The sequence below is a fragment of the Propithecus coquereli genome, unplaced genomic scaffold, assembly GCF_000956105.1.
Source record: "Propithecus coquereli isolate 6110/MARCELLA unplaced genomic scaffold, Pcoq_1.0 Scaffold138, whole genome shotgun sequence".
In the NCBI taxonomy this organism is placed as follows: domain Eukaryota; kingdom Metazoa; phylum Chordata; class Mammalia; order Primates; family Indriidae; genus Propithecus; species Propithecus coquereli.
In genome coordinates, this window is record NW_012138080.1 from 6,113,512 (window position 1) to 6,130,749 (window position 17,238).

At 37.0% G+C, this 17,238-nt stretch overlaps 1 protein-coding gene across 2 annotated transcripts in view; it reads right to left on the reverse strand.

Annotated features, from left to right (window-relative positions):
* PELI1 (pellino E3 ubiquitin protein ligase 1) overlaps positions 1-14,393 on the reverse strand; it is a 62,923-nt gene extending 48,530 nt beyond the window's left edge. For both annotated transcript variants that reach the window (XM_012639216.1, XM_012639217.1), the window contains exon 1: positions 14,014-14,393. The gene's annotated coding sequence lies outside the window, so the exon portion shown is untranslated. The remainder of the gene's footprint in view (positions 1-14,013) is intronic.
* Between the last annotated feature and the right edge of the window lie 2,845 nt (positions 14,394-17,238).

Consider the following 17,238-nt stretch of genomic DNA (forward strand, 5'->3'; position numbering starts at 1 on the left):
AAATAAATAAATAAATAAATAAATAAAAAGACGGTCACTCCAGCTATATATGACATTGTGAGGATTTAGGGGGCTAAGGGGACTGAAGCCATCTTATGCTCATGTAGGGATGAATTAGACAACAGTGCTAAGAAATGTACAGAAATTGAATCTTGATAACATTATTTGAGCCTTGGGTGGAGCCATTCTTGAAGCTACACCTATCCTGGACCGATTTATACAAACCAATACATTTCCTTTTCCCCTTTAAGCCTGTTTGAGTTTAGTTTCTGTCACAATAGAAAGAGTCTTAACTGATAAAACAACTATTTCAAGTGTGTTTGTTCCCCCAAAAGTAAATACACTACGTCACAGAATTCAGTTCCAAAAACAAGGTAAAACCAGATCTACTCACAAATGATTCTGGCTTTTCAAAGTCTGCTCTCCTCTTAAAGACTACACATTGCCTTCATACTGTGTTAATACAAAGGAAATTCTTTTGCTACAAAGGAATAAAAAACTATTAATAACAATGAAAAAAAGAAAATAACAAGTAATGGGGAACAAGGTGGGGGGAGAACAAATTATCTACAGAAGCTTTAAACAGCAACTAGATGTGCTTTTTATTTTTACTAAAGGCCTAAATTACTGTCAGAGACTAAAGTTTATAAAATTAAGTAGATTCGACCACACACAGAATCTAATACTAAGACATCGAAATACTAAAATCAAAGTTTCTATTCAAAATGCAGCTGATAAAAATTAGAATTCACAAAAAAAATTTCTTGGGAGATTGAAATATCTTGGACTTTTAAAAGTAGGCAAATAACTACATAATTTCAAAAGAGGTGATAATCATATTCACAAAAATTCTTGATTTTAAGCACACTATATAGTTATGACATGCCATTGAGTCCCCAAGTAATTCTGAAAATGTTTAGCAAAAGAAGATTTAACAGAATAAGTAAATCACAACTAAAGTCACTATAAGGGTAATGTAAAACTATTAATAATACTTCCACTTTCTAGGGATTTTGGCAACTGCTAACAAGAAAGGGAGAAAAACAACACACATAGATTAAAGTAGATGTATAATTAAGATGTATATTCTTGTGCTTCCAAGATCATATTAAAGTGAGCTTTTACTTGCATATTTTAGAGCTCCTAAATTTTAAGCACCAGGTGTGAGTGCTATAATGAATTAGAATACTCTTATGATCACAATGAGAGCATTAATACAGAGTCTGCATGCAAAAGGATGAGATAAATTATAGATTTACTTATTCTGTTAAATCTTCTTTTGCTAAACATTTTCAGAATTACTTGGGGACTCAATGGCATGTCATAACTATATAGTGTGCTTAAAATCAAGAATTTTTGTGAATATGATTAACTATCACCTCTTTTGAAATTATGCAGTTATTTGCCTACTTTTAAAAGAGTGGTTAAGGGAATTCTGGAGTCAAACTGTCTATCTCTGACTCCTGGCATCATTGTTTAATAGCTATGGGACTCGGACCAACTTCACTGAGGCTCAATTTCCTTACCTGTAAATCTAAGGTAATAAATAACAATAATAACTAACATATATGCAGTGTTTATCACAAGTGCTAGGCATTTTTCAAAGAGCTTTACATATTAATTCTTTAACTCCTAATAATGTTCTTAGGAGATAAACAACATTATCATCTCTATTTTATATGGGAGGAAACTGAGACCCAGATCAGTTTGGTAAATTGCCTGAGGTCATACAACTAATAGGTGGTGGGGCTGACATTTGGGATGGGAACCTGAGAAGTCTTGCTTAAGAGCCTATACTTGAAATCATTACACCCTATTATCTTGCAATAATATAATATTACCTACCTCAAAGGATTGTTATGAACAAGACATTAAACAAATGTTTAATACACAGCAGTGGCTCAATACAGGTACAATGTTGGAGTTCTTTTGACAGTCAATTTCTCTTTACCTGAATATTTATATTATCAATTATTTAGAAATGACTACTTTAGTATGGAAACTATTTCCTGCTAAAGAGAATTTTCTGGGAAGGGGACAATGTTGGAAATTCACTTTTATTAAGGGTAATAAATCACTTCAAAAATTTCTGTTCTTGTATCTGGTACTCTTGAGGCTACCATGAGTTGGAACCTGGGCATCGGAATTTGAGGTACTTTTGAGACATCCATGGGGAGAGTTAGAAACAAATATACACAATTTTCCCTCAGTATCCACAGGGCTTTGGTTCTAAGACTGCCCCCATACCAAAATCTGCAGATGCTTAAATCTCTTATGTAAAATGGTGTGGTATTTGCATATAACCTACCTACATTCTCTTGTATACTTTAAATCATCTCTAGATTACTTACATTACCTCATGCAATGTAAATGCTATACAAAATAGTTGTTATACTGTATTTTAAATGTATATTATTTCTATTGTTATATTGTTATTTTTCATCATGTTTTTTTCCTAATATTTTCCATCCATGGTTAGTTGAATACTCAGGTGCAGAGCCCGCAGATACAGAGGGCAGACCACATTTGGGAAACCAAGGCAGAAATGATGTATTTCGTTGCAAGTAGACAGTGAAACATTAACCTCCATGAAGACTGAAGGAGGCAGAACAGATATAGAAAGAAAAATAGAGGCCTTTTTGACTATGGTAAGTTTGAAGAATTTGAGTTAATATGTCTAATAAGCAGTTGAAAATTTAAGTGAGGCACACAGGAGGAGGTCCTGAGCTGGGGAACAGATCTTGCCCTCTCGTTTTTCTCTTTCTACCAAACCAAGTCAGGATGCCAATAAGAATAATAAAAATAGGCCGTGCACGGTGGCTCACGCCTGTAATCCTAGCACTCTGGGAGGCCGAGGCAGGTGGATTGTTTGAGCTCAGGAGTTCGAACCAGCCTGAGCAAGAGCGAGACCCCGTCTCTACTAAAAATAGAAAGAAATTAATCAGACAACTAAAAATATATAGAAAAAATTAGCCGAGCATGGTGGCGCATGCCTGTAATCCCAGCTACTCGGGAGGCTGAGGCAGAAGGATCACTTGAGCCAAGGAGTTTGAGGTTGCTGGGAGCTAGGCTGACATCACGGCACTCACTCTAGCCTGGGCAAAAGAGTGAGACTCTGTCTCAAAAAAAAAAAAAAAAAAAAAAAAAAAAAAAAAAAAAAACTCACCATTTTTGAGTACCTGCCTTATGCTTGACATTGTGATGAGGGCTTTATATATTCTATTTCTTTTAAAAACCTTACTAGGAAGGTACAGGTTGAGCATCCTCTAATCCAAAAATCCAAAATTCAAAATGCTACAAAATCTAAAACTTTTAGAGTGCTGACATCATGCTCAAAGAAAATGTTCCTTAGAATATAATGCGAATATTTCAAAATTCAAAAAAATCCAAAATATGAAATACTTTTGGTCCCAAGCTTTTTGGATAAGGGATACTCAACTTGTACGCAGAGCCTTGAGAGGTTACTCAGTCAACTTGCCCAAGGCAACAGAGCTGCTAATACAATTTTCTTCTAATCCAAGACTCTTTCTATTATACTACCATACCTCTACCTTGAATGACAGCCTATATCAAATTCATTCTGGAAAGGGAAAAACAGCAAAACTAAAGGAGCTCTCAGACTGAGAAAATAGGGAATAAGTCTAGAAATAAGAGGCTTCAAAAAGAACAAGTTTAATGGTGATGTGAAAGGGTTGGACAGAAAGAAGTGAAGATTTAAAGACCTTCCAAGGGAAATCACCTAGTACTTTTGTAAGTAAAGTGTGGTCCATGGCCCACAGCAGCAGCACATCTAGGAATCTGTTAAAAATGAAGAATCTCAATCCCAACCCAGCCTTACTAAATCAGAATATGCATTTTAGTATGACACTCAGATAATTCGTAAATGACATTAATGTCTGAGAAGCAATGGTCTAAAATACCATTACATAAATGAAGACACTAACCAGATTAAAAAACGTTTTGCAGAGCTAGAACTCAGCCCTCTTATCTCTCAGTCTAGCATTTGTTCTGCTTCAATATGTGCCCTCCAACAAACACATCACTTTGAATTTCACTAACCTGAGGTTTGTACCATAGAACATTTAGAACTTGAAATGAGTTTAAATCAAATTAGCATTAATCATTTTGATTTGCCTTCATTCCATTTGGAATTTTAAGTGCCCCCATGAATTTTCTTCAATCATTTGTTTTTAACATCACTACATGAAGCATAAGCATGCTATCCATGACTGCAAAGAATTTTTCTTAAATTCGTACAGTAAGTTTCAACTCTGAACACTCAATGTGAAGAGACAGTATAGACTAAGAAAGTACAGAAAGACTTTCCACAGGCAAATTATTTAAAGTAATGGAATCATGGAGTTGGAAGAGACCTTATATGGTTGAAATGACAAATATTACAGATTTCATCGAGAATGCCAATTATATATACAGGTTCTGACACTGCTGTTATCAAAAAGCAGTCTGAAGCTGGTCTGGGATCAGCCATTAGCTATATCTGCCATGGGCTGGTTACAAAGAAGGCATAAGTACTATAGAATTGCTGACCTTGTAAAGATAAATTAAGGCCTAGAGAGGTTAAATGAAATATATGAGGTCACATACTGAATAAACGAACCAGAACTCTAGGTCCCCTAACTTCTGCTATAGTGGTTATTATCCTGTATCATACTGTCTCTCTTCTCTGATACATGTAATCAATAAAAAATATAAAATCCTTTTCATGTAAAAGACAATAAAAATCAAATCAATTGAAAATTAACTGGGTCCACCTCAGAAGGTTTTATTAGGTATTACAGGATTTGCAATCTATAATAAGGACATATATATTAGTACATTCAAAGATTTAAATGAGGCCCACAGCCTCTAGGTTGTACCACTGTGATCAGTGAATGATCTCTGACTCAGATTGTTTTCTGACAATTTCACTTCATGGTGAGTTTTTCCATATGACAATTCTTCTTTAGAGTTTAGACATGATGACTCAGGGCACCTTAGATGCTATGAAGGAGCTTTCAATATAAGGGGTAGGAGGAAAATGAGGGGGCCTACTGAATCATTAACAGCCTACTCAGTTCTGAAACTTAGCAAATCCTTTTTGGAAGCCATTTTAAAATCAGCTTTAGGAGACAAATTTTGGCTAAAGCCTTAAAAGAGTAGTCTTTAAGAGTGGAACTATATCAAATGAACTGACATGCCATTTCTAAAAGAGACACAACCAAGAAGCTTTTTTAGCAAAATGTGATTTTCTTTTTGTTGAATAAATGTCGGTGATGAATTAAAAAAAAAAAGTCGTATATCACTAAAGTCACAGATATATCTGCTCCATGTTCGAAAGTTTAGAAGCCTACCTCAAAATTTATCCTGCCTCCTTTGGTGAGCTAGATAGGACTAGTTCACATCCTGAATCATCCTATTTTAAATAAAAATTATAGTAAAGCAATAAGTATATTTAAAAAGCTTTCTGATACATTAAATTGCCTATAGGACTGGTTTCTAACTAAAAGCAGCCACTACTTTACAAAAGACACATGTATAACACATTCTCACAAATGATAAACTTTAACTAGATTTGTAATTTGGATGTTTTGGTCCTTTGATGGTAAATTTAAAAAATAGTAGTGAAAAACAATTCAAAGAGAAATCCATCATGTTAACTGTAGGCTAAAATTAAAGAAAATCAGCTTTTAGTGCTTCTAGTACATGCAGTTCATTAAATCTGGCATAAGCCCAGAGAAACATGAAGTACTATGGATAGTATCTGCCAAGAACCAAGAATACAAACTTAAGGCTTTGAAGAACAAACAAAAGCACCTTCAACTGTTTTCACTTATTGTTAAAAAATAAAATGAAGCTTAATTGTGCCTTCTAAAGATTAAGTTTAATGCTATGTTGAGCACTACAATGAGTAACTAGCAAAAAATTAGGGCCTATCACTTCATAATTCATTCTTGTAGAAGGAAGAAGTTATAAACTTTTTACATTACTGATTTTTTAATCTGTTGCTCTTGACTGTCAAAAAGAACCTCAACAGAAGTCCAGACTGTTTTCCCCTAAGGCCATGTATGATTAACTATTGTTGCAGTAATGATGAAGTCCCTAATTGTTTGACATTTTTGGAAAAGACAACGAACACCAAGAACTCTAAATAGCTTTTGTAATTCTACTAGACTATTAATTCTACTATCAAACTTTGCTAATTTAGGTAAATAGGCTCTGGATGGACACAGGATTAACTCGCAAAGCTTTCAAATTAATGAATCTATTATTGTTTCCTACATCACTGAGTTAAAAAAAAAAGTATTATATCCTAAGATCACATAGTTATCTCTTAGTGTCTAGCTAATAGAATGTACCATCTCCACCAGAACAACTATCGAAAACAGGCAAGGAAAGTTTAAAAAGAAGATTAAGCAAAGTACAACTTGAAAAAGTATATTATACCTGCCATCCACATGTTATTTCTTTGGGTCCTTAATTCTTTCCAAGTCTACTTTACAAGTATAAAAATGGCAGACAAACATAGAAAACACTGTGGAAGAGCAATAGAAATGACCAAAGCTGGTAAAGGATGAGTGGCAGAGACCTCATCTCTACAAAGAACAGAAAAACTAGCCAGGAGGTGTGGTGGTATGCACCTGTAGTCTCGGCTACTTGGGAGGTTGAGGCAGGAGAATCGCCTGGGCCCAGGAGTTTGAGGTTGCAGTGAGCTATGAACATGCCACTGCACTCTATGCACTCTAGCCTAGGTAACAGAGTGAGACCCTGTCTCAAAAAAAAAAAAAAAAGAAAGAAAAACAAATTACAAAGCTTAAGTAAAATAGATTGAAATTTTCAAATAATTCTTAATTATTGCTAATCATTATTATTATTTCCAAAATTAAGTATAGGTTTTACCATGGTCATAATGTTTAAGTGAACATGAAATATAAAATGTCCCTTTTGCAGAGCAATTTCTTTTCTTTAAATGGAAACTGTACTATTCTATTCTCTACTTAATTTATACATTTGGGTCTTATGGTCATGTTTATTATTGTGTGAGAATCAATTTCTTTCTTTCTTTCTTTCTTTCTTTCTCCTGTTCCCTTCCCCTCTTTCTCTTCTATTGTAAGTTATTTATTTCACAAAAGTGGAAATGAAAAACAGTTCATAATCCTACCACTAAATCAACAGATTGAAAGCTATTTCTAAAATAAGCCCCACATCAGTATGGTCACATCACAGAATTTCAAAGTCCTTTATGGAAAACTACTGCCACTTTTATTTTACAGATGAATCAAAGACAGTTTCTAAAAGACTTACAGAGTTAATGGAAAGTCCAGGAATCAAACATAGGCTCTGTGTTCCATGCTAATACACATTAAATATTCCAGTGCAGTAGCTCACTCCTGATGGTGTGTGCAGTATATGAAGAAAGCTATCTATCTACACATACACATGCATATATATATACATACACACCAAAAGGATAAAAAACTGAGTGAATTAAAGAACTAGACTCCTAACAATTTACTGAAACTGTTCAAAATAGTAAGCTTTGTTAAAATATTCCTTAAACAGTTATATACTTATACTTTTAATGGTGACTACATAATTTACTACACAATAAAAGTTCATAAATTCTACTTAATGCCATTAAATTCTAAATATTTTTGGTTAAAAATACACAGGAAAACTTTATGTTCCCCCACAATTACGCATAACTAGAAAAACAATGGTCTTCTTTATTCAAAATTATCAGTAAACATCATTGAAATAAGTTTAGTTTTTCAGGTTAGAAAAATTATCCCTATAAAAAATGAAGTAGCATAATTGTTCAAAACTAGTAATCCTACAAGTATATTGTCCTATGAGTAGACTTTTAAAAAATCCACATTTATCGAGGTTTTTTTGGCATTTAAACATTTGGATGAGATCCAATTTTTTTCTATACTTTTAATAACAAAGATTAAAAAACAGTTCTTTATAGTAAATCAGCATGTTCTCAAAACGATTACTAATCTGAGAAATGAAGCATGAATACAACAAGACCTGTGAGCCAAATTCATCTCTTAACACTAAATGTGTATTAGTCTTTTAGTTCCTCAAGTGTATGCCATAGCAACAGGAAAGTTACACAATTTCACTACATTTTTAAATGTCATCCCTTTAGTTTTGAATGCATGATATACATGAAACTTACCTGCAATGACTGTTTTGAGTACTCAAGTATGAAGAAATGTACACGGTCTTGTGTGTATATGTGTGTATTTTAATGTATTAGACAGAACTTAAATATCCCAGTGAGTGTAGTGCCTTCCATACTAGTCACTCTAAGGTTATACCCTTGTCCCAAATGATGCTACAATTGTCCACAACATTACTAAAACTCCACTTTAGTCTATAGGTGGATATGATTTTTAGAAACGGTAATTGCCTTCTCATAATAGATCTGATTTTTAGAAAATGCCTCAAGTTATTTCCTATTTTCTGTCAAAATCCTTTCTGAGTCATATCTGATAAATAAAACGAATTATCATGTGGCTAATAACCCTTTTCCTTAAAAATAAGGAGCAAATACAAAGTAATGAGCTATTTTCATGTGTGGTTCTAAAACTGGTTTAGAAGGCAATTTAAAAAAAATGTAGTTCTAAAAATATTGAGTAATGCTAGTGTTGTTGAATTCTTGTATAGCTTTCATGGTGACTAAAGCAGAAAACTTATTTTAGATAAGTGTATAAAATATTTTTACTTTAAAGCAAGGATGGACAACTGACCCTATACAATCTAGTCTCCTCTACTCTTACTCTGCCATTCTAACTTTATCTTCTGCTACTTGCTCTCCCTCTGACCCAGCCATTCTAGTATTCTTGTATTAACAGTTGCTTACAGTCTAGGCAGGCTCCCACCTCAGGGCTACTGTACTTGCTGTTCCCTCTGTCTGTAATATTTTGCTCCAAGATTACCTGCAAGGCTTGCTCTCTCACCTCCTTTAAGTCTTCATTCAAATATTTATCACCATCTCAATGAGGCCTTTTCTGACTATCCTTTAAAACTACATCCTTCCTCCATCTCATACTCCTAACCCATATATTCCCTCTTCCCCTTTCCTGCTGTGTGTGTATGTGTGTAAAACCGTTTATTATGGAAAATTTCAAACATATACAAAAATATAATGTAAGAAATCTCATGTATCCATATGGCATCTACCTTCAACAATTTTCAGTATATGGCCAATTTTGTTTCATCTATGTTCTTCTCTCTACCAAATTAAAGCAAATAATCTAGACATCATATTTTAATTTGTAAATACTTTATTCTATATCTCTAAAAGGTAAGGACTTTTTTTTTTTAAGTACATTATCACACATAAAAACCTGACAAATCCTTTTCATTAAATATCCAGTGTCCAAATTTTCCCAATTTTGCATAAATGTCTCTTTACAGTAGATTTGTCCAAAGCAGGATCTAACTAAGGTTCACACATTGCATTTGGTAGATAAGCCTCTTAAGTCTCTTTTAATCTTATAGTTCTCCCTCCCTCTCTTATTTCTTGCTATTTATTTTTTGAAGAAATCAGGTCATTTTATCTTAAAACAAAAATATTTTACTTATTTATTTTATTGTCTGTATCATGTTATTAGAATGTAAACACCATGAAGGCGGAGATTTTAGTCTGTGAGATATCAGCAACTAGACCTGTACCTGACATATAAAAGGCATCCAAGAAATACTTACTGAATGAATATTTGGCATTCATGCCAAAAGTTGACTGCCCACCCAATAGCAGAAACTGCTAATCACAGCACTCCTTCCTGCTAAGCCTGAACTAGGACTCCCAGTTTTCTAAGCATAGCACTCCAGGCAGCCACCACCAAGCAATCAGATTTGGTACCCAAGGTGAAATCTCTATGCTGTCCCTGCTTTAGCCCACACCAAAAACGTACTTCTATCTCCAAAACAGATTTCAATGTACCTTGTATACTGAAATTTAGCATGATAAATTACTGACTGTGTTTCCTGTCAAATATGTTTAACATTTCTTAGCTTATTTTAGACAGTTTAGGGGAAAAAGCAAACTGTAGCCAAAAAAATAACAGAAAAAGAAACCGCAGAAGATGGTGGGAAACTGGGGGTACTACATATTTTTAGAATTAGCAACATCCCAAGAGGTTCATTATAAAATAAAAATCAGCAACAAATTCTTTAAAAAGGAAGTAAATTACATGTGATTGAATTAATTTTTAAAAAACTACATGAATGGTCAAGATTAACTGGAAGACGATGACAGATGTCAGGATTTTCTCATTTATAGACATCAGCAACACACTCTATTTTTATGTAAATGGTAGTTAGAGGTATAAAAGTATTAGAGGGTGATACAAGAGTACTATATACAAACTCATTTCTCTGAAATGGTATTTATTACAGCAAAAAGAATCTAAAACATCTTGTAAAACATTCTGAAAAAAATCATCAGTTCTTAGAATCATTACAATTCATTTCTCCTAAATTACCAGATGAAGCTCTTTTTCTCTAAGCTTATTTCTAAAGGTAGCTATGCTAAATTGAAAGGCTCCAATCAGATGTTTATGTTTTGATTACTTTTTTCCTATTAAAAAAGAGAGAAAATGAGAAATTTCCTGACACTCAAGAAATCTTGTACTTTCTCTTTATTACTTGTAAATTCATTAAGCAACAACAATTATTTAGGACCTACTGAGTATACTATATTAAGCAGTTATTTTCAATCTTTGAAGGAGAAAAAAGAATGATCTATTCAAGGTAATGTGAAAAAAAAGCCAGTGGCAGAACTTGAAATCATATCCAGGTTTTTCATTGACCAATATTTTGTGTCTTGAGTTTCCCACACATTAGACTGGGGAAAACTTTCTCTGGCAGAGGTCAAAAATTAACTAAGAAAACATCAATAAACCCCCAACTACTACAAGTGTAAAAAACATCTTTAACAACCCAAATCCCTTGAAAGAATTATTTCTATTTACTTTTCCTGTGTAATATATTCAGAGGGAATCTGGAAAAGATGGCTAGAAATCTATAAACAGAAAGTGTTAAGTGGAATTCACTGTTTATAGACTTCAACTAGAATTGTGTGCTTTATACATAAATGCTGCCGCGAATCTTCAATATTGTACTTTAAAAACATCTTCATCAGGTTTTCTTCCTTCTTTCTTTCCACTGGCTCTTAAATATGCTTTATTTTCCTCAGTTAAAACAAATAAATGTAACTTTAAGAATAACACATTTTTCCCAAAAACTCCTAAAACCACCTCAGTGACATCATTTATTGGTCATTATGAAAGTTTAATAATATATACAGTTAGATCTCCTCATAAAATAATCCATATAAGCCTTTTTGACTTAACAAATACTAGGATAGGTCTACAATGATGTACAGTGGTAAAATGTACATGCATATAAGATAGTTCTCAATTCTAAGTCTTTTGGCTTAAAACTTTTATCAGCTATAGAAACTTCTGTCTAAAAACATTAGCTGTTCACAAAGTGTAACTACTATAGTCCCTATCACCTGACCTACTGGACAATCACAATAAGGCATATTCTGAAATGACAGAACTCTTAAAATACAGAATTCTTAAAAACCTGAAAGGAAGCTGAAACTAAGTCAAATGGAAACATCCTTAGGCTTCCCCTTGAAACATGCCTCAGTATCATTCAGCAGTATTAGACTCAGTTTCCTGCCCCGTACTTTTCTGTCATTTCCTTAAGGGGTCTTAAAGGAATTAGGAAACCTGCAAAGCCAGACTTTGCCGGTCAACACTGACTTCTGCCTTTGGACTCCAGTGATTGACGGAAGACAATGATAGTAGCTTCCTGAAAGTACAAATGCCTCAGGTAAATCTGCTTTGCAAATACTATAGAAAAAGTTCAACTTAACCAACTGTAAGGATACTTAAATGCCAATTTTAAGGAAAGCATGAATCCTTCCCCCTCCCCAAAATCTGCGATTGAGGCAAATTTCCAGCTTATTTTTTTCAAGTCAATACATACTACTATTACATTATAGCATTTCTACCATGTTCATAAAAACCTAGGTGATAGTTTCCTCTATAAAAACCATAAATTTATTAGATGAAGCAAATGTAACCACTTCACTATATGCAACTTTCCACACACTTAACTGTTTTATTTTCCAACTATTTGTTTTAAACTGAAGATTTCTATTAACATACTACAGAAAGGGGACAGGTTAGAGGCTTGGGAAAAATAACAAACATCTCGTTTTCATCTTCTGATGCAACCACCAGAACGTAAAATCAGGGGCGTGGGGGGGGGGGGCAACCACACAATACAAAATTAAAGAGAATTTAGGATAAGTGAAAGTATTCACTGTTACTACAGCTCCGATCATTATTCACCTTAGGAAAGAACTAGAAGTGATGCTTGATTTAAAATTTGGTACCAAATAAATAAAATCTACCAAAATAAATAAAATGGACCTCAGAGTTAAGTATTTTTCTCCAGTAGAGGTTGTTTGTGTAAATAAAAAACATAATGAATTCATATGCTGTATTTGTACAATAAAGACAATGTTTGGGACATACAAATCTGATCATTCTGAGGAAATATTTTTTGTTAGCCATAAAGAAAATGTTACCATAAATTGAAACAGAACTGAAGAAACTAAACCTTCTCCACAATTCAAAAATTTAAATGCATCCTACTTTGCAAATTGAATGATAAATTCATTTCTCCTGAAGTATTAAGAGTAACACATATTCAGTGCAGAAAAAGACAATGCCATTTCTGAAACAAAAGATCACTTGCTATGAAAACAAAATAACATTTTGCAGAGTAAGAACAAGTAAACAGCCTTTGAACCGAAACAAATACACTTAAAGCTTCAGTTCTTAGCACAACCAGCACCTGATGGATAAAGTGCTCAATAATATTTGTTGATACACTGTTTGATGATCAATAGATTGTTGGTGCTGTTAAAACGAAGACACATTTCCTTGGGTGTAGTGATTAAAATCTGTTAAATGCGCATTAAAAAAAAAACCTCTGCCCTCTGTCTCTATCATTGCTCTCTTGCTTTCTAAGAGACCTGCACGTATAAAAATAAAAGTAGATGGTGAGATGAGTTTATGATTTATAGCATTTTCCCCACTCGGAGTATTTTTCAAGAAGTCTTTTGAGGTTTTCTAAGATTCAAACACTATGTAAGAAGAATTATCGTTTGAACTACGTAACAATTCCCCAGACTTCTTTTAGACTTCAGTTAACCTGTAAGTAAAATGAGCATCTTTAACTTTTCCACGGGGCACTGGAGAACGAGTTCTTACTCATAAATGCTTTCAGATGCAGGCGCGGCAGAAGATCAAGCATATCCATGAATTAGAGAGCGTTTCCGTACCTCAGTTTACCCCCTTAGGGGAAAAGGACGTACTAACTTGCTTCGTAGGGGCCCCAGAGGTGAAATTAGTGTTTTTAAAATGCTCTGTGATCCCAAGATGAAAGGAAATGTGAGAGACACGCAGAGGTGATGACAATAATCATAACAATAAAAAGAATGACTAACTTGGAAGTCTGCATTATGTAAGGAGGGAGAAAGAAGTTATCAGATTCGCACAAACAAAAGAAAAACCCACCGCCCCCTTTGTTTCTCTTTCATTTTCCTCTCCCTCCCCGCCACCGGCAATGCCTCCCTAGCCAAGGAGTAGAGCGCGGCCCGCCAGGCGGCCGGGCGCCGGGCGCGGGGAGTGGGGCTCGGAGTTGGCCGCCGCGCGCCCCGCTCCCAGGCGGCGGGGGAGGCCGCGCCGGGCCGGCTCCTGACAAAGGCGCTTCCTCCTGCGAGGGCGCGGGATGGAGGCGCCGCAAACTCCGCTCCCCACCGCCTCCCGGCGCGGCGCGGGGGCGCGCAGGCGGGCGGGGAGAGCCGGCTGGCTGGCCGCCGGGGGAAGCCGCCTAGGAAGTTGCGCGCCCGCCTTCCCAGCACCCCTCGTCGCCCCCGCCGCGATCCCTCCCGCCGCGCAGCGCGGCCACACTCACCGGACAATTGCTGGTGGCCGGGATCCCAGCACAGCCCCCGAAACCCGGAGCGAGAGGGTGAAGTGTGCGCGCGGGGAGCACGAGCAGACAGCGCAGCGTGCTGCCGCCGCCTTCCTCGCCAGCCGGCCAAGCCCGGCGAGGGGAAGTTGACCGCGGAGCCGAGCGCTGAGGAGCCGCGGACGGAGGGAGAGGCGCGGGGGCCGCTTTGTGGTACGCTCCCGGAGGGCTCGAGACAAATTCGATCGCGCCGCACGGCTGGTGCTGCTGCTGGTGGAGGCGGCGAAGGCGCCCCCCGACGGTCCCTCCGCCTCACACCGCCTCTGGGTCACTGACACACACTAGAAGGCAGGGGAGGGACAGGCAAGAGGGCGGGGCCTGAGGGAGGGGACGGGGAAGGGCCACAGAGGGAGGCGGTGCCGCGGTACCAGAGGGCTCTTGGGAATTGTAGTTCTCCGACTGAAGAAAAAAGAGTTACATTGTTATGGAGAACCTGGCGCGCTCGCTCTGCACTGCGCATGCTCGGATGAGAGGTTCGTGACCCCCCCCAGCCCCCACCGTTACCATGGTCACCGACACACTAAGCGAGCGTGTTCAGCGCTGCTGTTGCAGGAACAAGGGCGGTCTTGTATAATGTTGCTGCTGGGGAAGGGCCCTCAGCCTGTCCTTCCTACTTCGCTCCACCCCCAACTCCTAGCCTCACCACTCGCAAGTGCCCAGTGAAATCTGACGTCCTCCCACTATTTCAGCCTTCCCTGAGGTTTAATTTATCTTCCGTAAATCCTAAATTACAAATACCCCTTTCCCTCGCTTCCCTTAAGTGAGTCCTCTCTGTCTAAATTCAAGTCTCTTTACCTAAGACTTACTGAAATGTAGTTGCTTCCAGTAATTTAACAATTAGGTTATAAAACTGTTAGGAACATCACCACTATCAAAATACCATTATTAATTTCTTTGCTCAGTTAGTCACATCTAACTTTAAGACTGCAAAAGTAAAGTTCAGCATCCCTATATTTTATGGGATCAGTGTAAAATAATCCAGATTTGTTCATTTTGAGGCCTATAATTTTTAAGACATACACATTTCATAAAGTACCTATGAGTTCAAAAGATAAGTGGAAAGTGGAAAGTTCACCGTATGTATTGGTCGACTTTGATTTGGCAATAAGAGAAGTCTGAACCAAGGTCTGAGTATGTTGTTGGGCTAGTCAGCTAAGTCTACACCCATACTGGGCAACCAAGTGGTGGTGAGGAGGGTGGGGAAAGGCAAGACACATTACTGGTTCTCCAGAGGGCTAAAGGCAACCTGTCCCAAGTTCTTTTGTTTTCCTTCTCTGCCTACCTAGAACCCCACACCCTGGAAGAAAAAGATTAATTCTTAGGAATCAGACATATTTAGAACAGGGAAAGTCAAGGTTTTCAAATAGAGTCTCAAGATCAGAAACCCTTAAATCTGCAGACCACATAATGATACACTCATTCAAAAAATACTTACTGAGTGTCTGCTATGTGCCAGGCACTGCATTAGGCCCCAGAAATAGAGATATAAGCATGTAAAAGAAACCTTGTTTTCAAAGTGTTTACTGTGCAAAGGAGACAGGTAAATAGACTTTGTGTGATAACTATTATATTGGGAAAGTACACAGCTACCTCAGACTCAGGCAAGGTCAGGAAATGCTTGAAAGATCACTTGAACTGGAGATGACTAGAAGTTAGTGTGTTTGTGTATTTTGGTGGGTGAGAACATCGGGGTGGGGGTGGAGAGAGCAGCAAGTGCAAAGACCTAGAGACATGAGACCGAAGGGTATTTTGGTTCAGCATAGTTCAGCATTGCTAGTGGTAGAATGGCATTGAGGGGAGTGGCAAGAGTAGACACAGAAAAGGTAAGGGAAACAGCTTAAATCGTGAAAAATTTTGTACAATATGCTAAGGAACATGGACTTTTTTTTCTGGAAGCAATGGGAAGTCACACCAGCATTGTAAGCAGATGAAATTTTGATAAGATGTGTATTTTAGAAAGATCACTCTGTGGAGTGCAGAATGTATGGGGCCTATTACAGTACTACTAAAAAAAAAAAAAACAATGAGAGACTGAACTAAGTCACTGGCAGTAGCAGGAGGCAAAACTGACGGTAATCAGATAGTAGTTAGGGGATAGAATTAATAGAACCTAGTGATTAATTGCCTATGTCTGGGTGTGAGGGTGAAGGAAAGTTATGAATTATGATGCTTTGGGTTACAAGCAGCAGAAAACCTAACTGTAACTGGCTTAACCAATAAAGGAGATTTATTGACCCACCTAGCTAGGAAGTTCTGGAAAAAGGCAAGCTACAGGGATGATTGATTGAATAACTCAGCGATGTCATTAAAGGCATGTTTTTTTTCTTCCCTTGTTTTCATTGCTTTTTCTTCCTTAGTATTAGCTTTATGATCAAATAACAGTTGCCAACAACTGTGGCTGTAAGTTTCACCATCTAGGTCCAAGAAGAGATAAGAAGAATCACTTTTGGAAGCTCTTTTGTAAAGAGAAAACTCCTTTTCCAGAAGCCTCAATAATTGAGTCATACGTCCATAAATACAGTAAAAATGGTGGCCAGGAGATGGCATAAGGCTAATTATTAATAGGATGAAGACATATACCTGCCACTAGAGCCACAGGAGTCAGCTTCCCCGAAAGCTGTGATGAGGAAGTATGGATCCCAGTGAAAATTGAGTTGATTACCCAGCAAAAGAAGAATGGAGGCTGAGAAGGAGACCACAATATCTACCACAAGGAAGAAGCCAAGGATGTCTCCCAGGTTTCTGGCTTGTGTGATTATGAGCTAGTGATGCCATTCACTGGGTTAGGGAATACAGGAAATTGAACAACTTTTGAAGGGGAATTTGATTACTTCACTTTGGATATGTTGAGTTTGAGATGACTTTGGGATATCTAGGTGGAGAAGTGGGCAGTTATATATATGACTCTTGGGCTCTGGAGAGAGATCAGGGCAGCAGAAGATATAATTGGAATATACCATCATATAGATGGTTGTTGAAATTATGGGAATGGATGACATCACCCAGGGAGAGTATGCACTGCAGAAAAGGAGTAGTCAATAATAGCACTTTGGAGAACACCAGCACTTAAGGAGCAGGCAGGAAGATCATGAAAATGCCTGGGAAATAGCAAGAGAATTAGGACACATGAAGAAGCAGGAAAACATAATCTATAACCAGGACAAAAGT